The sequence below is a fragment of the Ranitomeya variabilis genome, chromosome 5 (assembly GCF_051348905.1).
Source record: "Ranitomeya variabilis isolate aRanVar5 chromosome 5, aRanVar5.hap1, whole genome shotgun sequence".
NCBI classification, from domain to species: Eukaryota; Metazoa; Chordata; class Amphibia; order Anura; family Dendrobatidae; genus Ranitomeya; species Ranitomeya variabilis.
This window is the reverse complement of record NC_135236.1, coordinates 127388784-127410322: the sequence shown is the minus strand read 5'-3', so window position 1 is coordinate 127410322 and position 21539 is coordinate 127388784. Positions and strand designations below refer to the sequence as shown.

Sequence of the window (21539 nt, the reverse complement as noted above, 5' to 3'; positions counted from 1 at the left end):
CCCAATATACAGCTTTCCATACGGATGGACTGCATTGGAACAATTGTAACGTGCACAGCTTTGGTCCGTTTTATGAGCCAGACTAATGCATGTATATAGCAGGCAGCGCTTGCACTTGCCGGTCGTACTGGTGAGCATACGGAGCCAGTCATGTCTGCAATTGGCGGATGTGACTGGCCCAAGTTTTAGCATGGCCACCTGAACCCGGCCTTGGATGTATTGCACTATGGTTTTTGCTAGTCTTGTGCGTGCTGTTACATGGTTTTGGGAAATCTCATGGCATCTATGGTTCGTCATTGCTGTGACCTGTACACTGGAGGAATTTGGGAAATCTTATGGTCTCTATGGTTTGTCATTGCTGTGTCATCCCCCTACATTGGAGGAATGGAATGCTATGTGAAGACCACCACTGGACCAGTGTGAATGACCTCTGTGGCAGGAGATCTACACTCTGTACCAGACATCATGCGACCTGTGGCAGAAACAAGAAATATCTGTAGTGTCACTAGTGCAAGTATGTTGAAGGCTAAGGGGAAAATTTACTAAGACCAATGTTTCATACATCACCTTAGAGGTTGTCCACTACTTTTACATTGAGGTATTCTTAGGATAGGAAAAGTAGTGGACAACCTCTTTATACCTTCGTACTTAAAGTATGTCAATTTTATCAAGTCTTTTCTTAGGCCCCTTTCACACATCAGTCACAATCCGTCGAGTTTTGAAAAAAACTGGATCCGGCAAATATTGGCGCCGGATCTGTGTTTGTTTTTTTTTTTTGTTTTTTTTTTTCCTCATAGACTTGTATTAGTGACAGATGGCCTCAAGTTTCATCCGTCGTTCGCCGGATCTGTCGAGAATTGTTTATTTGGCAGCCAAAGAAAACAGACATAGTAACGTTTTTTGTATCCGTCAAAAAAAGACAGCGACCTATCCGTCGCCGTCCGTCATTTGCTAGAATGGAAGCCTATGGCGCTGGATCTGTCAAATGACGAAATTGGCGATGCATTCCATTTTTTTTTTTAACTGAGCATGCTCTGACTCTCTTTTTTTTTTTTTTTTTTAAGGATCCAATTGGCTGGATCAGCTAGTCGGATCAGGCACATCAGCTTTTCACAATCTGCGACAGATCCGTTTTTTTTTTTTTTTTCAACATTCGACGGATTGTGACTAAAGGCCCCGTCTCACACAGCGATGCTGCAGCGATACAAACAACGATGCTGATCGCTGCAGCGTCGCTGTGTGGTCGCTGTGTGGTCGCTGGGGAGCTGTCACACAGACAGCTCTCTCCAGCGACCAACGATCAGGGGAACGACTTCGGCATCGTTGAAACTGTCTTCAACGATGCCGAAGTCCCCCTGCAGCACCCGGGTAACCAGGGTAAACATCGGGTTACTAAGCGTTTACCCTGGTTACCAGCGTAAATGTAAAAAAAACCAAACAGTACATACTCACCATCTGTTGCCCGTCAGGTCCCTTGGCGTCTGCTTCCTGCTCTGACTGAGCCGCCGTACAGTGAGAGCAGAGCGCAGCGGTGACGTCACTGCTGTGCTCTCACTTTACGGCGGCTCAGTCAGAGCAGGAAGCAGAAGCCAAGGGACCTGACGGGCAACAGAAGGTGAGTATGTACTGTTTTTTTTTTTTTTTTACATTTACGCTGGTAACCAGGGTAAACATCGGGTTACTAAGCGCGGCCCTGCGCTTAGTAACCCGATGTTTACCCTGGTTACCAGTGAAGACATCGCTGGATCGGTGTCACACACACCGATTCAGCGATGTCAGCGGGACCTCAACGACCAAAAAAAGGTCCAGGCCATTCCGACACGACCAGCGATCTCACAGCAGGGGCCTGATCGCTGGTACGTGTCACACATAGCGAGATCGCTACTGAGGTCGCTGTTGCGTCACAAAACTTGTGACTCAGCAGCGATCTCGCTATGTGAGACGGGGCCTTAACAGCAAAAAACTGATGTGTGAAATGGGCCTTAGGCCGGGATCACACATGCGAGAAACACGGCCGAGTCTCGCATGTTAATCCCCGGCACTGCCGCTGGCACCCGGGAGTGGAGCGTGCGGCTCCATGTATTGTATGCGGCCACACACTCCGCACCTGAGTGCCGGCGGCGGGATTAACATTTGAGACGCGGCCGTGTTTCTCGCATGTGATCCCGGCCTTATAATACCCTGGGCCCTGTATTGTTCAACATCTTTATCAATGATTTAGATGAAAGAATTGAGAGTAAACTATTAAATTTGCTGATGACACAAAGCTAGGAGGGATAGCTAATACTAGAGAAGAGAGAGAGGATTCAAAAAGATATAAATAAACTGGAGCAGTGGGCAGCAACTAACAGAATGGTTTTTAACAGGGAAAAATGCAAAGTACTACATCTGGGCAATAAAAATAAAAAAAGCATATACAGAATGGGAGGAATGGGGCTAAGCAACAGCACATGGGAAAAAGACTTGGGTATACTAATAGATCACAAACTGCACATGAGTCAGCAGAGTGATGCAGCAGCAAAAATGGCAAATACAATTCTGGGATGTATTAACAGAAGCATACAGTGTAGATCACGCAAAGTCATTATTGCCCTCTATTCCTCTTTGGTCAGACCTCATCTGGAATACTGTGTCCAGTTTTGGGCACCACATTTTAAAAAAAGACATCAACAAACTGGAGCAAGTTCAGAGAAGAGCGACCAGAATGGTGACCGGTAGGCAAACCATGTCCTATGAGGAACGGTTACAGGATTTGGGAATGTTTAGGTTGCAAAAAACAAGGCTGAGAGGAGACTTAATAGCTGTCTACAAATATCTCAAGGGCTGTCACATTGTAGAAGGATCATCTTTATTCTCATTTGCACAAGGAAAGACTAGAAGTAATGGGATGAAACTGAATGGGAGGAGACACAGATTAGGTATTAGAAAAAAGTTTTTGACAGGGTGATCAATGAGTGGAACAGGCTGCCACGAGAGGCGGTGAGTTCTCCTTCAATGGAAGTCTTCAAACAGAGGCTGGACAGACATCTGTCTGGGATGATTTAGTGAATCCTGCATTTAGCAGGGGGTTGGACCAGATGACCCAGGAGGTCCCTTCCAACTCTAATATTCTATGATTCTACATGTGGCACTTCATTGTCATGTGCCATAAATTGAAATCTCCACTATATATGAGTAGGTGTAGATCTGGTCCATATCTTGCTCAAATTTATGAAGTATAATATAGTAAAATTTTCTCTTACACCCAAAGGTCCCCACATAACCTCAACCACGCTTTAAGGCCCCTTTCACACATCAGTTTTTTGCCGTCAGTCACAATCCGTTGGCACGACGGATCCTTTTTTTTTTTTTTGGACTGATCCGACTAGTGGATCAGGCTAATTGGATCGGAGAATGCTCAGTTAAAAAACGGAATCCGTTGCCGAATTCCGTCATCTGACGGAGCCGGCGTCATAGGCTTCCATTCTAGCAGACGATGACTGAGACAAAAAAACGTTATTGTCCGTTTTCTCCGGCCGCCGGACAGACAATTCTCAACAGATCCAGCGAACGACGGATAAAAACGTGAGGCAATCCGTCGCTAATACAAGTCTATGGGAAAAATCAGATCTGGCGGCATCAGTCGCTGGATCGGGTTTTTTTTCAAAATTCAAAGGATTGCGACTGATGGCAAAAAACTGATGTTTGAAAGGGGCTTTAGTCGCAAGAAAAGCAAAACGTTTTTCTGTGCCAGAAAACTGTAGTAGGCCATGTTCACACTTTGTGGTGTGCTCTGCGGGTTCTCCCGCAGCAGAATTGATAAATCTGCAGGGCAAAACCGCTGCGGTTATCCCTGCAGATTTATCGCGGTTTGTTTTGCGATTTCCGCTGCGGGATTACTCCTATACTATTGATGCTGCATATGCAGCAATATGCAGCATCAATAGTAATGTTAAAAATGATAAAAATTGGTTATACTCACCCTCTGATGTCCGGATCTCCTCGGCGCTGCACGCGGCGCTCCGGTTCCAAAGATGCTGTGCCGAGAAGGACCTTCGTGACGTCACGGTCATGTGACCGCGGCGTCATCACGGTCATGTGACCGCGATGTCACCACAGGCCCTGCTCGCACAGCAACTGAGACCGGACGGCCGCGGGCAGCGCTGAGAGGTGAGTATAGCATCATTTTTTATTTTAATTCTTTTTTTTTTTACACTATTTATGCTTCCCAGGGCCTGGAGGAGAGTCTCCTCTCCTCCACCCCGGGTAGCAACTGCACATTATCCGCTTACTTCCCGCATCGTGGGCACAGCCCCATGCGGGAAGTAAGCGGTTCAATGCATTCCTATGTGTGCAGAATCGCTGCGATTCTGCACAAAGAAGTGACATGCTGCGGGTTGTAAACCGCTGAGTTTCTGCGCGGTTTTCCCGCAGCATGTGCACTGCGGTTTCCATAGGGTTTACATGTTAATGTAAATGCAATGGAAACTGCTGCGGACCCGCAGCATCAAAATCGCCGCGGATCCGCGGTAAAAACCGCAAAGTGTGAACATGGCCGTACACTGCTAAATATCTTGCATAGTGAGTACAAGTTAGAAATCCCCTTCAGGGTAAGTGCACGCAGTGTCAGACTGGGGTTCTAAGGGTCCACCAGTAACTGACTCTAGGGGCCCACTCTTCTATGTGCAAATATATTACACTCCTTGAAGAAGCACTCTCGTCAAAGTTTTTATCCTCTTAATATATTGCAATCCTCATATTATATAAAACTGTGTACTTACAATTGCTCATTTTGCCTTTTTACCCAGTCAATTCTCTTTGCTGTGTAGAAACAGGAAGTTTCTTGTCCCTGCATTTATCATCCCCCTCTTCTCCTCCTGACCCAGCTGCTCCTCTCCTCCCTCTGCCATAGACTTTTGCAGTGATGACTCGTGACTTGTGCAGATAAAATTGACCTCCTGTTTCTACATAAACCTTCTCTAGTAGTGTTCTTTCATGAGGATTGCAAATCTTAACTGAAATGGATGAGATTCCGTTTTAGGACCTGAACCTTCCTTACCATGCACGTTTCCTAATGTGTTTCTCAACGTGAAGGGTGACAGTAGTAGATAATACAACTTTTTGTTCTCTGGCGGCATCTTTTTTTTTTTTTTTTTTATATAGAAGATGCCACGTTTAACTTCACGTGAATGTGATAAAACACATGACCACATTTGATGAAAACATTTTATTATATATCAAATATATACAGCTCAGTTACTTTGAGAACTTTGTATCCTTGCACAAGTTACAGTAGGAGCAAAACGCTGAAGAAAAAGTCGCGATTAAACCAGAGCTGTGTTTCTAGTGTTGCATTCCAGTGTAATGTGTGCAGACCCCAGCATGTCCCTCACCCGCCCCCTTCCTGGGCAATAAGAGGCTCCAGGATATCTGAGAAGGAGTGCAATGGCAAGAATCACTCTGTAATCGCATGCAGATCAATGGAACCGCACAGAAAGCAATATAATGATCTGTCGATCAATAGGGTTACTTAAAGGCAATCTGTTATTATTCCTATTTATAGGGCTGATGAGTACAGTAGCACTCTGTGCATATACGGGATTAAGACGTCGTGCAAGCCAGAGCTGGGCAGGTACCGTGTAATCACTGAGCCTCTACTGTGGCTGGTTTTGGGTGGCTTTTGTCCTGGTGTCTGGGCTTTCATTTGTGTAGTGCTCTAGTCTGCATTGTTAGATCCAGCCCTGGTGTTTGTGGTTGTGTAGTATGTAAATTAGTGGGGAATGTTGGTATATAGGCAGTCTATAAATGATGGCTGCAAAAGCATAACATGCCTTCCATTAAAGGGAATCTGTTACCAGGACATTTCTTCCCCACCTGAGAGCAGCATGATGTAGGTACAGAACCTGATTCCAGTGATGTGTCACTTACTGGGCCGCTTGCTGCAATTTTGAGAAATCAGCTTTCCCTGCTGCAGATCTACTAGTTCTCTGAATGCTGCGCTCTGTATAATACTGCCCACACCACAGATTGGCAGCTTTCTGCCTATGCAGAGGGTACACAAAGCTGCCAGTCGGTGAAAGGGCTGGAGTCTTAAACCTCTCGCAAATATGGAGAGTTACATAGCAGCAGATTTACTAGTCCTCTAGCGATTAAAATCACTGTATTATCAGGAGGAGATTATTAAATCTACATCAAGCAGCCCAGTAAGTGACACGTCGCTGGAATCGGGGCCTTTGCCCCTACATCACGCTGCTCTAAGATTAGGTGTCAAAAACTTGGTGATAAATTCCCTTTAAAGTGCTTCTAGACATTACATAAATAGTGGCTGACCCTACAGGCAGGGCTGGACTATCCTCTAATGTGCATGTCTTGACTTTGCCTTGACAGTACATATAGGGGAAAAAAGGGTATATTGGATTTTCAAACTGTGGCTCCGACTTGCCAAATGCTTTTATTTCGAAGGGCTCCATTCACACTGGGTTAAAGTAAGCTGAACCCAATTTCAGCAAGACTGGCGAGCTCCCCTTTTATTTATGGGGGCCCATCCGATGAAGTCAGGAGAGGACGTTGGGCAGTTTAAATGTAAGTGCCTGATCCTTTTTGTTTCCAAGGAGGGTAAGCCATTCCCGGAGGAGCCACATGTGTATGGCGGAGTCAGGAGAGGGCTGCCGGCTATCTCGTGCGTGCAGCCCCAGCTTAGTAGTAACATATCGGACCTGATATAAATACATTATTGTGCACACCCATAGTTCTGTACTATCAGGATCTTAAAGTATGGATGGCCTTGGAGTTCATAGCCAGCGTGTGAACCTTCACTGGTCATTCACATGCAAATTAGACACATGGGGAAAGCAGTCAGCATTTGGAAGTGCGTGTCCTAGGAACGTCCTCAGCCTGCAGGAAACCCGGTGATATAATTTGTGTTTTTTTTATGAATGAAAATGTTGATCTTCTAGTAACTTCCTTATAATCTCTTCCAAGTTCTGGCCCTACACTGTTTTCCAAACCCGAATACATTGTAACAGATTTTTTTTCTTTTGGAACAATGCTGCAATACCGAGCATGACCTGTACTACTTGTGCGCGGAGACGGCAGAACAGGCTGTGACACTCGCTGAGCCCCATTACTTAGATATTCATAGGGATAGGGTAAGACTAGTTATTCTAAATATAAAAAACGCTACGTTGCGTTTCTGTTGCTTTTTTTTTTTTTCAATGCAGATTTGTCACAACCTGAAGGGTTTCCTGATGCCAGCAAGGTGAATGAGAATCCTGAAGTCTCATGGCACATGTTGCTAATTTGTGACTTTCAGATTGTAATGCATAGCGAGTCTATTCTATCAGCATTTCTGCTGCAAATTTCACCCATACTAATGAGTGGAGATAAATCTGCACCAAAAAAAGTGCACTTACCGCTGCGTTTTTTTTCTGCCAAGAAAAGCAGAAATTTGTGTACCAAATACTTAATGTGTGCACATCTCTAGATTGTATTCCTGGAAAAGCTCTTTAAGTAATAATAAATAAATGGTCACTTTAACACAGATAATTCAGTAAGTAGTAAAGGGTTAGTAATAGAATAGAGCTGTACAGGTGATGTGCAGAAGTGACGTTTCTGTATGTTTTTAATGGGGAAGAGCGAATAATTTGCTGCTTAGCCCCTATAGTGGCGGATTACTTTTCCCTGAGGACAAAATGATTGAAAGTTGAAATTTTACATGCCTGGGACTTTTCTTCCCTCATATCTGGCATAAAAAAATTGTGAGGTCCACATTCATAGATGGTGACCTGGTCCTGCTGAAATCTGCATGTCTGGCCCAACAGACTTAAATTCATAAGGTCCCTTCTTAAATGTGGCTTCCTTCCCTTTCAGTTTACAGATGGCCCCAGTGTTAAGTTAACCCTTCTCTTTTTGCCTCGTTGGCATTAGCTGTCAGGTGCCGATCAATGGCCTCCGCGACCAATACAGCATGACTCTATCGGCACATTTTTTATTTAAAGAGAATTTGTCACAAGGCTTTTGCTACCCCATACAAGAGCGCCATAATTTAGAGGCAGAGACCCTAATTACAGCGTAGTATCGCTTATTGGTCCGCTTACTGCAATTTTGATTTAATCCCTTTCATCTGCTGCAGATCTTGCAGTTCTTGGAATGCTAAGCTCTATTATAACTCCACCCTCACCGCTGATTGGCAGCTTTCTGCCTATGCACAGTGTACATAGAAAGCTGCCAATCGGAGGTGGTGGTGGGGTTATACAGAGCTAGTTATACACAATACTAGTCCTTGTTGATAAAACACTGTTTTTTATCAGAACCACAACAAGTAGCCCAGTCAGTTACACATCACATGGACAAAAAAGAATTCATCATCTTTCCCCCATCTCACGCGAAAAACCAACTTATCCATTACAGTAAACGGCTGCCCACTCTCCCCAGTCCCACAAGCTCGCTGTCTCAGGGTAATCCTTGACACTGATCTCTCCTTCAAACCACTTATCCAAGCCCTTTCCACTTCCTGCCGCCTTCAACTCAAAAATATTTTACGGATCCGTACATTCCTAAACCAAGAACCTGCAAAAACCGTAGTCCATGCCCTCATCATGTTTTGCCTTAACTACTGCAACCTCCTGCTCTGTGGCCTCCCCTCGAACACTCTCGCACCCCTCCAATCTATTCTAAACCCTGCTTCCCAACTAATCCACCTGTCCCCCCGCTATTCCCCGGCCTCTCCCCTCTGTCAATACCTTCACTGGCTCCCCATTACCCAGAGACTCCAGTACAAAACCCTAACCATGACGTGCAAAGCCATCCACAACCTGTCTCCTCCATACATCTGTGACCTCATCTCCCGGTACTTTCCTACACGCAACCTCCGATCCTCACAAGATCTCCTTCTCTACTCCCCTCTTATCTCCTCTTCCCACTATTGCATACAAGATTTCTCTCGCACATCACCCTTAAGGTACCGTCACATTAAGTGACGCTGCAGCGATATCGACAACGATGCCGATCGCTGCAGCATCGCTGTGTGGTCGCTGGAGAGCTGTCACACAGACAGCTCTCCAGCGACCAACGATGCCGAAGTCCCCGGGTAACCAGGGTAAACATCGGGTTACTAAGCGCAGGGCTGCCGGCCGGCCGTAAAGTAAAAGCAGAGCACAGCGGTGACGTCACCGCTGTGCTTTATGGCCGGCCGGCGCTCACAGTCAGTGCGGGAAGCAGACGGCCAGGGACCTGACGGACATCAGAAGGTGAGTATGTACTGTTTTTTTTTTTTTTTTTTACATTTACAATGGTAACCAGGGTAAACATCGGGTTACTAAGCGCGGCCCTGCGCTTAGTAACCCGATATTTACCCTGGTTACCATTTTAAAACATTGCTGACATCGTTGCTTTTGCTGTTAAACACGACGATACACGCCGATCTGACGACCAAATAAAGTTCTGGACTTTCAGCAACGACCAGCGATATCACAGCAGGATCCAGATCGCTGCTGCGTGTCAAACACAACGATATCGCTATCCAGGACGCTGCAACGTCACGGATCGCTATTGTTGTAAAGTCGTTTAGTGTGAAGGTACCTTTACTCTGGAACTCTCTACCACAACACATCAGACTCTCGCCTACCATCGAAACCTTCAAAAAGGGCCTGAAGACCCACCTCTTCCGACAAGCCTACATCCTGCAGTAACCACCGATCGACCAAACCGCTGCACAACCAGCTCTATCCTCGCCTACTGTATTCTCACCCATCCCTTGTAGATCGTGAGCCCTCCTGGGCAGGGTCCTCTCTCCTCCTGTACCAGTTATGACTTGTATTGTTTAAGATTATTGTACTTGTTTTAATGTATACCTCTCACATGTAAAGCGCCATGGAATAATTGGCGCTATAATAATAATAATCAAAGGATACTGCATATTTGCCCATGTATTATGCTGCTCTCAGGTCAGGGGGCAAAAACCTGGTGACAGATTCCATTTATTAAAAAAAACAAAAAAAACCCTTAAGGAGTGGCATTTGGCAATCCTGTTGCCCAATGCTTTAATATGGGGAACCTAACTGTACAGAGATTATAAGTGGCATTGGATGCGTTTCCCAAGAAGAGCAAATCCTATCCTTTGCTTCATTTCTCTGGACAGTTAAGTTGCCCTCATACATCAGATTGATCCGCTTATGAACATAGACTTGTACAAGCAGATTTAGGGCTTTTTCACACAACAGTGTACCCTAGTAGACGGTTGGCATAACATAGACCGAAAAATACATCTGCTATACACCTTAAGGTACCTTCACACGAAACGACTTTGTAACGATATCGCTAGCGATCCGTGACGTTACAGCGTCCTGGATAGAGATATCGTTGTGTTTGACACGCAGCAGCGATCAGGATCCTGCTGTGATGTCGCTGGTCGCTGAATAAAGTTCAGAACTTTATTTGGTCGTCCGATCGCCGTGTATCGTTGTGTTTGACAGCAAAAGCAACGAGACCAGCGATATTTTACACTGATAACCAGGGTAAACATCGGGTTACTAAGCGCAGGGCCGCGTTTAGTAACCCGATGTTTACCCTGGTTACCAGCGTAAACGTAAAAAAAAAACAAACAGTACATACTCACCATCTGATGTCCCTCAGGTCCCTTGCAGTCTGCTTCCCACACTGACTGAGCGCCGCAAAGTGAAAGTACAGCACAGCGGTGACGTCACCGCTGTGCTCTGCTCTCACTGTACGGCGGCACTCAGTCAGAGCAGGAAGCAGACGGCAAGGGACCTGACGGACATCAGATGGTGAGTGTGTACTGTTTTTTTTTTTTTTTTACTTTTACGATGGTAACCAGGGTAAACATCGGGTTACTAAGTGCAGCCCTGCGCTTAGTAACCCGATGTTTACCCTGGTTACCCGGGGACCTCGGCATCGTTGGTCGCTGGAGAGCGGTCTGTGTGACAGCTCTCCAGCGATCAAACAGCGACGCTGCAGCGATCGACATCGTTGTCGCTATCGCTGCAGCGTCGTTTCGTGTGAAGGTACCTTTAGACTAATGGTAGCTTGAATACATGAGCCTCCTAACCCTTCCCCCAACAAACTGGCAGGGAAGATAAGGTTCCAGAATGTCTGATTTTTGAGTTACCAATCCTTTTTGCTCCCTGCCAGTTAAGTTGCTGCCAGCATCTTTTTCATAGAGAGCATCGGAGCACCTAGGAGAGCTACTGCTCCTGTGTATGGAAAATTTGAGATAACAGCTGTCTGTGTATCGAGACCCATATCCCTGAATTGATAAGGGAAAAAAAAAGTAGTCTTAATTAGCTTAGTATGGAGTCTTAGGCAATTTTACATGGGAGAAGAGTATGCAAATTGGCTTTCTCAGAACAAAGGGGTATCTTGCCAAAAATTCTTACGTATCACTTAGGTGAGGTTAATACCTTTTTTTGGAAGTCAGTTTGACCCTCTAAGGGTACTGTCACACAGTGCAATTTTGATCGCTACGACGGCACGATCTGTGACGTCGCAGCGTCGTATGATTATCGCTCCAGCGTCGTAGACTGCGGTCACACTTTGCAATCACGGCGCTGGAGCGATGCCGAAGTCCCCGGGTAACCAGGGTAAACATCAGGTTACTAAGCTCAAGGCCGCGCTTAGTAACCCGATGTTTACCCTGGTTACCAGCGTAAACGTAAAAAAACCAAACAGTACATACTCACATTCCGGTGTCTGTCCCCCGGCGTTCTGCTTCTCTCCACTGTGTAAGCACCATAGCCGGAAAGCAGAGCGGTGACGTCACCGCTGCGCTCGCTTTCCGGCCGGCAGGCGCTCACAGTGCAGAGAAGCTGAGACGCTGGAGGACAGACACCGGAATGTGAGTATGTACTGTTTGTTTTTTTTTACGTTTACGCTGGTAACCAGGGTAAACATCGGGTTACTAAGCGCGGCCCTGCGCTTAGTTACCCGATGTTTACCCTGGTTACAAGCGAACACATCGCTGGATCGGTGTCACACACAACGATCCAGCGATGTCAGCGGGTGATCAAGCGACGAAAGAAAGTTCCAAACGATCTGCTACGACGTACGATTCTCAGCAGGGTCCCTGATCGCTGCTGCGTGTCAGACACTGCGATATCGTAACGATATCGCTAGAACGTCACGAATCGTACCGTCGTAGCGATCAAAGTGCCACTGTGTGACAGTACCCTAAGGCCACATGCACACATTGAGTATTTTTGTAAGTTTACCTCAGTATTTGTTCGACTCCTGGTTTTGTCTTACAATCAGAGGAAACGTATAATAGAAACTCATCACCACTTCTGTGTTTATCACCCAGTACTGGTTTTGGCTACAAATACTGAAGTAAAATACTGACCAAATACTGAATGTGTGCGCGTGACCTAAGGGTTCATGCCCATGATCCTGAACTAGCACTGCTTTCTTTTGAACACAGGAAAATCCATATGTGTTCACTGAACTGTGTGGATTTACCGCATTCAATACATTATAATGTTGTAATTTCTGTTGCGGAGACTCTCGTCTCCGCAAGGGTAACTGACATGATGCGGTCCTGAAAGATGTGCCGCCTGTAAGTGACCTCGGGTGATCCACGGGCGACTATGCACACATAGTGGACATGGGATTTCTAGGAATCCTATCCACTATGTTGTAACATATGGGCGCTGTGGGTTTGACACTGCATAAAAAGACAGCGTCAAACCCGCAGCAATTGCTGATTGTGGGCACTTATCCTAAAGAACCTTGCAATATTAGGAGGCATAAATGCTAAGTCAGAAACCCCTATACAGACTGGCTGTTTCTGGGTGTTTGCCCCTCATCAGCATAGAGCAGTGTCTGAATGCTCGAGTTTCTTCCACGGATATGTATGACCACCATCCCTGTAGTTCTGCTTTATATGTATCAACAATACAAAATTGAGAATTGTTTAAAAGACTTCCACTCCATGTTTGACCGGTAGAAGATTACAGTACTGGATTGAAAACTCGTTCCTTCATATCACCTCTATCTGTGTGTTTTTTAAAAACGGCTATGTGCACACATTCAGGTTTTTTCGCGATAAAAACGCTATAAAAACTCATTAAAAATGCATACATTATGCATCCTATCATTTAGAATGCATTCTGCATGTTTTGTGTACATGGTTTTTTTTACCGCGATGCGTTTTTTTCGCAGAAAAAAACGCATCGCGGTAAAAAAAAAAAAGCAGCATGTTCATTAATTTTGCGGATTTTCCGCGTTTTTCCTGCAATTCTATGCATTTGGAAAAAAACGCACAAAAACACGTCAAAATCGTGGTAAAAACGCATGCGGATTTCTGGCAGAAATGTCCGGTTTTTGTCATGAAAATTTCTGCCAGAAATCCTGACGTGTGCACATAGCCTTATACTTTGTCTACTTGGTCCCCGGCTTTTAGCGTATGCTTTTCTCTGAAATGCTACAGTGTTTCAAGAGTCAGACATACCTGGCTAAGTCTATATGGCCAACCCCTTTGTGTGAAAAGACCATGTGCATCTTTCTATGCCCTCAATAATTATTTTTTTGGTTGGAGGTTTATCAATACTGTGATGCTGGGAGAGAATTATTAATTTTGGCGCGGCATACTAGCGGTTTGTCACTTTTGAAAATTACCTTTGTTGTCCTTTGAGACTACTGATAGTCATGAGCTACATACTACCCTAGAATCAGGGCTGTGGAGTCGGTAAGGCCTCTTTCACACTTCCATCGGGTGGAGTGTGTCCTAATGCAGTGAATTGACGTACCGACGGATGTTGAGAAAATAGAGGAAAACGTGTGCAACGCATCCAGTGTTATGACGGATGCGTCGAAGGAGTTCATGCCTGCATTTTCAGGTATAAGATTCTGGGGCGAGGGAAAGAGAGAATATACATTCTGTGCCCCCTTTCACACTTTGTCCTCATACTGTCCACCATGTTGTTCTCTCCAAACTGTATACTCTCGTCACTGTTCTCATGGTATGATGGTGTCCACAGCCGTCCAGTGTGATATCCACAACACCCCCCCCAATACACACTGATGTCCACCATAGCCTCCCAGTATACCTTATAATCCCCCCCAGCCCCCTATACAATGATGCTCCCTACATTTCCTATATCGTATGATGTCCCCCACAGCCAGCCTGTCATGTGTTCTCTTCTCCATTCATTGGCAAAATATCGGGGGGGGCCTAATCCAGGCCCCCTGTACACAGTGGCCTCCTTTTCTTTCCTGTACAGCAGTGGATATTAGCTGGCGCGTTGACGTCACCATATCGCACCATCCAACGTCCCGTGCGTGCGCTGTCTCTAACTGGGCGCAGGCTGGAAGTGAGCTGCGCTCTGCTGGAGTTAGTGGCAGGGTGCTAATTATAGCTCCTGTCCTGGACAGCGTGGCTCATAGCAATTATATTTGCATTTTACAGACGCGAATGCAATTGATTGTTGAGTGGGAGCGCAGGCAGAGAGAGTGGTGAGCGGTGTCAATGACTTACACTGCTCCCCTATGTGCCTGTGCCCTGGCCGTCACTGTGCTGTATGTCTGCGGCATTCAGTCATGTTACTATTTTTTTTCTTCCAAAATGCACCCCCTTGAGGCAGGGGGCATCATCCTAGGCGGGTGAGTACCCTGTCTACTCCCTCGTCCCGGCCCTGCTCCCTAATACATGGCTCATGTTTAAGTTATAAATTTACTGTAGTAAAATAGTAACATCAGGCTTTTCATCACCATTATACAATAATCAAGCTATTTACTTGCCTTAATCCTGTTCACTCTAGCAGTTCTGAGATGAGTGCAGACCTTCCTTCCCAGTGCTTTTTTTTTTTTTTTTTTTCTGATCTGGAGAGGATGAGTATGTACATAGTGTAGCACAGACTTCTCAACTAAAGGCTTAGATCAGGAATACAGGAGACATACATAGGACATTTCATAAATTTCCCAAATTCTTATTAAAAAATATTCAACACATATTGCATTTAATTACTGTACTGTACCCAATTTATTACATATTTTAGGAGTCTGTCCATTTTATACAGGCGACGACTCCACAGCACTTCCTAAAATTAGATTCTCCTTTTACCTTCCTAGCTCTAGGTCAGTTTACATTGCAAGAATAAATTTGGATACATGTCTAGGTAAACAGGCTGATTAAATTTTTTTTTTTTTTAATCAAATTTATGCTGATGGTGAAACCAATTTTTCATCCATTGTTAGCATAATTTTCCAGTTTATCAGCTTTTTTTTTTTTACTGTAAGGTTTGATGCACATACCAGGACTCAGTGATACACAGACAGTATGGTGGCCAATGTAGCCCCGATGGTACGGTGTGCAGCCTGCTGCTTCTAGTGGGGACTGCCTCTGTGACATGACCCTCAGTGAAGCATGATTCTTAGATCTGATTCCATGTGAATCCAATGTTAAAACGAAAATAAAAACACACAACAAATCAACAATCTTCTGTATGAATATAGATGTGCAGTATTTACTGGTCACATAAAATGCAGCGATTGTCTTTACTTTTTGGGTGTTTTTGTACAATTCGGAGCACGCAGAGACATGTAACTGACCAAGTTGCTGTGAACGTTCGATCTGGTAATGGCAACTGTCTTGTCATTGCTGAAAAAAGGATTTATGCATTCACATTACCCTCGCTGAAGGGTAAATGCCGTCACTTTTACAACATTCTTCCTTTTAGCGTGCTCATTCATCTAAAATGTTATTGCACAGCATAGAGATGTCAGCTTTAGGCTGGAACTGTGTAAGCAAGTTTTCTGGTGTGTTTTTTTCTTTTTTTTTAAATTTGTGCCAAAAGCCGAAATGGAACTAAAAAGAAGGCAAGTTTTAAGGAACGTCTGGTATTTGCTGAGAGACTGGAAACTGCATGTGTAATTCCGGTCAGAGAATCCTATGGTTGAACTTTGTAAAAAGCTAGAGGTCTTGTGTCCTTATCCTTAGGTTAACTTCTGGACCGCTGTGGTTCCAACCACATGGACCCGCACCAACACCAAAAACTGAAGAGCCCCATCTAAATGTGGGTCGAGCATTCTCGCATCAATGCTATTTATTCTTGAAGACTGCTGGAAATAGCAGGCATTCCCATAGAGAGAGAATGGCGTGGTGGTGGTGCCCATACTCTGGTTGGTGGTGGTTCCAGTGATCTGAACTACCACCTCTCGTCCACACTTTGTACTGTGTTCCCTGCCATCAATATCTGACTGGGATTACAGGCAAGAGTATTGGCACTAGATTTATTTCCCCCCCCCCCCCCACTTTGAACCTATTGATTTCTATAAAAGTTAATGTACACCCCCTTTAAAGTTTGTGCATCATTACTTCCATTATTATCATGGCTATCTGACATCCACACCAAGTTTCTTTTTTGGTCCCAAATAAAGTAAACTTTTATGGTACTTTTATAGAAGCCTGATTTAAGAAAATAAACACCGACTGGTGGTTTTTCTGTGAAGAGTTGGATAGGACTATTTATGTAAGGATAGTGGCATATGGGCATATTTTCTACTAATTATTTTTTCAGCTCGGCAAATGTTTCTTTAGCTTTTTAATCACTGGTCATTACGGTAATAATTTTTAGGGCACGGTGTCATTTTTTTTTTCTTTTTTTTTCTGTTCATTTGATTTCAGCTTTGAAATTGGTGAAAGCGGAAGATATGAAATCACATGGAGAATGTGCATGCTTTTCCAGTAAAACGTCCAGGACAACATCTCGACACTGACACACCGCTATCAAATGTTTTATCCATTTGCCTTATTTTGTTTTTTTGTTTTTTGTTTTTTTTTTGCTGTTTTCTTTGGCTACAATATTCAGTTTTTAGGTGACCTGATGTGTGTATGGCAGCCAGTGGGCTAGAGTTTTTTTTTAGTTATTACGTCTAAAAGTTAAGCATGCAGAGCGTTTTTCTTTTATTCTAAAAATGGAACTGCAATAAACGCCATAATAATCTATGGAGTCCCTCTGCTTCAGTTTGCGTCAGTAATTCAACTGATCTTGTCCAGAAATTTGACTTTAGCCTTAGCAACCCCAGATTATCCCTGCTGTTTGTCTGGTTGCCCGATTTCTTCTTTCCTGAGCCATATTAATAAATAAAACAAACAAACAGAAATTAACTACAAAAGATCAATATTAAGGAAAAAAGACATACGCCACCACTCTCTCAAACTACACCAACAGCACCACTACTATCAAAAACTATACATACCTTATTCTGTTCTCATGAAGATTCATATTGGTTTGTCTTCAAACATGTCCTCTCTTTCTTGATTATCCAACAGTCCGGAATGTCCTATGTCATTATAGACCTACTCCGGTGTCAACTGGCAAATGCCACGATGAAACATGGTGTACCAGCACCAACCACATCTCAACAGAGTGCATGCACAGCAAAAGTGTCTCCCAGGTTTGGCACTCTACCAGTAATGTGTATATACCATGTGACTAGTATTTGTGCATCATTGTTGGTTATCATCAGAAGTTCCCATTTAGGCTGTGTGCACAAGCTCAGGATTTTTTGCGTTTTTTTCGCTATAAAAACGCGATAAAGGCTTAAAAAAAGCATACATATGCATCCCATCATTTATAATGCATTCTGCAATTTTTGTGCATATGTTGTGTTTTTTTTCCGTGAAAAAAAAGCATCGCGGTAAAAACGCAGCATGTTCATTAATTTTGCGGATTTTGTGCGGATTTCCCACTATATTATTGCATCCCAGAACCTCCGGAAAAAAACACAAAAGAAACGCATGCTGATTTCTTGCAGAAAATGTCCGGTTTTGTTCAGGAGATTTCTGCAAGAAATCCTGACGTGTGCACATAGCCTTACACTCATTCCCTTTTAATCCTCTGCATTCTGTTGTCATGAACTGTTTATAGTCCTAAAACGTGATATTTGCTCCTAAAAACTTGCTGCTGCCTGAATGCAAGCAGATCCCTGGTATACCTTCTATATAGCTCTGGCAAAAATTAAGAGACCACTGCAAAATGTTCAGTTTGTCTGATTTTTCTCCTTATAGGTATATTTTTTGAGTAAAATGTAAATTGTTCTTTTATTCTATAAACTTCTGACAACATGTCTCCGAATTTCCAAGCAATAAAGTTTATATTTTTCTCTGAAAAGGAGAAATGGTCAAAATTAAAAGAAAAACCCAGTGCTTTCAGACCTCAAATAATGCAAAGAAAAGTTCATAATCATTTAGAAACAACAATACTAATGTTTTAACTCGGGAAGAGTTCAGAAATCAATATTTTGTGGAATAACCATGATTTTTATTCACAGCTTTTATGTGTCTTGGCATGCTTTCCACCAGTCTTTCACACTGCTTCTGGCGCAAACATTTAAGCAGTTCTTCTATGTTTGGCTTGTGACTATCCATCATCCTCTTGATTACATTCCAGAGGTTTTCAATTGGGTTCAGGTCTGGAGATTGGGCTGCCCATGACAGGGTTTTGTTGTGGTGGTCTCTTTAATTTTTGCCAGAGCTGTACATGCTGCCTCTAGGGTTTGGGGTTTTTACAGTCATGGACAAAAGTTTTAAGACTGACAAATCTTCCGTTTTTATGGTGGCAATTTGCATTCACTTTAGATCATGAAGTGACCAGATCAATTGCAAAAAAAATGCAGTCATTTCTTGCCATAAAATTAAATTAATCATAGAAAAACTACTTCAACTGACTGTCACAAAATAACCTGCTTGCATACCTGTAATTTCAGTGATCTTCTCATTAGCACAGGAGAAAGTGTTAATGAGGATAAGACATCTGATATCACTCTGTCATACTGGTTAAATTGTAAGTGCAGACTGGGGCCTGATGCTGGAAATCATCATTATCATCATCATCATCTGTTAACTATGGTTACAGCTAAGGAAATACTTGCAGTCATCAATGCTTTGCATGAAAAGGGCTTTACAGGCAAGAGCATTGCCCCTAAGTCAACCATTTATCACATAAAGAACTTGAGAGAGGTTCAATTGCTGTAAAGAAGGTCTAGCAAAAGGCAGGACCTTCTATAAGAGGATTCAGCTACGCGATCGGTTAAACACCAGGGCAGAGCTTGCTCAGGGATGGCAGTTGTTAGTGCATCTGCACACACAGTGAGGCTTTTAGAGGCTACCCTAGAGTCAAGAAGGGCATCAAATGCCACTTCAAGGGTAAATTGACATTCTGCAGGAAGTACAAGGATTGAACTGCAGATGACTGGGGCTAAAGGAGAAGAACTGGAAAAGAAAAGGTGGGCGCTATCATGAATCATGTCATTTTAATAGTAAAGCATTCTGAGACTATTCGTGTGGAGTTGCTGTTGAGCCAATGGAGTGGGCTTACTCACAATTTTACCTAAGAACTTCCTTGAATAAGGAATGGTATCTAAACCTCTTCCAAAAGAAACCTAACGATCTGGGAACAATTTGGTTATAAATGGTGATGAGCGAATGTGCTCGGATTACGTGTTATCCGAGTATCTTGGGCGTGCTCAGATGATATTGTCAAGTCGCTGTGGCTACATGGTTTGGGGCTGTTAGACAGCCTGAACACATGTGGACATTGCCTAACAAACAGACAATCATCACATGTTGCAGCTAACAGCCGCAAAATATGCAGTCACAGTGACTTGACCATATTATGTGAGCACGCCCAAGATACTCTGGATAACACCTGAGCATTCTCTGATAACACGTTACCTGAGCACGTTCGCTCATCACTAGTGATGAACAATGTTTTTCTAGCATGATGGAGCACCATGTAACAAGGCAAAAATGGTGATAAAGTGGATCGATGAGCAAACCATTGACATTTTGGGTCCATGGCCAGGAAACTCCCCAGCTCTCCATCCCAACTGAGAACATGTGAGCAATCCTCAAAAAGCGGGTGGACAAAAAAAGCCGAAAAGTATGATAAACTCTAATCACTGATTTAGGCATAAATAGGTTCTCATTAGTCAGGATGTGGACCAAAAGCTGATATCCAATTATTATTATTATTATAAGGGTCAACACTAATTGAGTATTTACATAAACTCTGATGTTTATGTTAATGAAATACTAATTCAGTAGCCATAAAAACGTCTGACTAAAAGATCTATAAAAAAAATTAAAGCAGCAAAATTTGTGCCAGTCTCAATACTTATGGCCACGACTGTACATAAACCTAGGTGGCAGAACACAAAAAAGAGAGAAAATGGAAGGTTCCCTGTTGACACAGAAGGGGTTACTTGTTTCTGGATTCCTTATCTTCACAGGACTAGCTTTGCATTCCCTGCCTGGGGCCACTAGTGTAATTACATATAGAAACAGGTCTTTAGTGGGAAACATCACAGGCCTGTCATGAGTAAACAATATGATAACCTTTTTATGCTTGACACTTTCCAGGCATGCGGGGACACAGTACTTTTATGGTTGGGGCTTGTACTTCCAGCCTCTCCCTCCATTTTTAGGAGCTACTTGTCCGGTTATTGCCAAAAGACTTATGGCCTGTCCCATGTAAAGCATGTTAGTAGGCACAATATAGGATGGCACGACAGTTGTACGAGCATTTTACTACTTTCTGTAATAGACAGGGTTTAAACTAGTTGATTACTTTTTATTTTGTGCCATATATAAATATTTAAAGGGATTCTATTCTTGCACACCTGTATGATGTACCTGTTCTGTGTGGTTATTCCCAAAATCTCAAGTTATTCCCTATCCAACACTTCCATTCATTGTCAATGTGAGTGCCAGAAATCTACAAATACAGCGTGTGACTTTCTCTATGGAGAACTTGGAATTTAGGGAATAACCCTTTAATCTTTTAATAAGATCATTCCCATTCAGTCATGTTTTAATCCAACGTGTCCGACTTTTCTTACAGCCATCCCCTGCTGTTGGATGAGAGTCCAGACATTAAGTAGTTGATGATTTTTCCCAAACAGCAGGTTCCGCTACTTTACCTTTTGTGTTTATTAAATAAAGCCGCATTGATGAGAACTTCGTAACTCGCTATCTCTGGATCCCTACACTGTGGCTTGGCACAACATTGGTGTAGCAGTCCCAAGTAAATAGTTGCACTATTTGCACCTCACTGAGGTTGTGCAGCAGGTAGAGGCACTGAAGATGCATCTTGGTTCAGCTTTTGATCCAAAATGAGCCATCTGTGCAGCTATTAAACCTAATAGAAGTTATTGGGAAAGCAGATGCTGCACAACTCTTTCTAATTTACTTCAATTGTAGGAAAGTGTTGCACAACGTGAATTTCGCCGTTCAGATGCAGTGCAGACACTTGCCCTCCTCTGGTGTGTCTATAGTAATCCTATAGCCCAAATACTACAAGTTTGCAATTGTGAGCCCTCGCGGGCAGGGTCCTCTCCCCTCCTGTACCAGTTATGACTTGTATTGTTCAAGATTATTGTACCTCTTTTTATTATGTATACCCCTCCTCACATGTAAAGCGCCATGGAATAAATGGCGCTATAATAATAATTTACGGTAATCCTTCCTGTGACATTACATAGTACAGCAGATGTAAAGACAAAAGGCCCGATTCATTAAGACCGCTGTTATGTACGCCAGTCTTAGAGGT

General features: G+C 43.6%; 1 protein-coding gene across 1 annotated transcript in view; it reads left to right on the top strand.

Moving 5' to 3' along the window:
• Window positions 1-21539, top strand: part of SMAD6 (SMAD family member 6) — a 66324-nt gene that overhangs the window by 3916 nt on the left and 40869 nt on the right. The gene's annotated exons all lie outside the window — the stretch shown is intronic.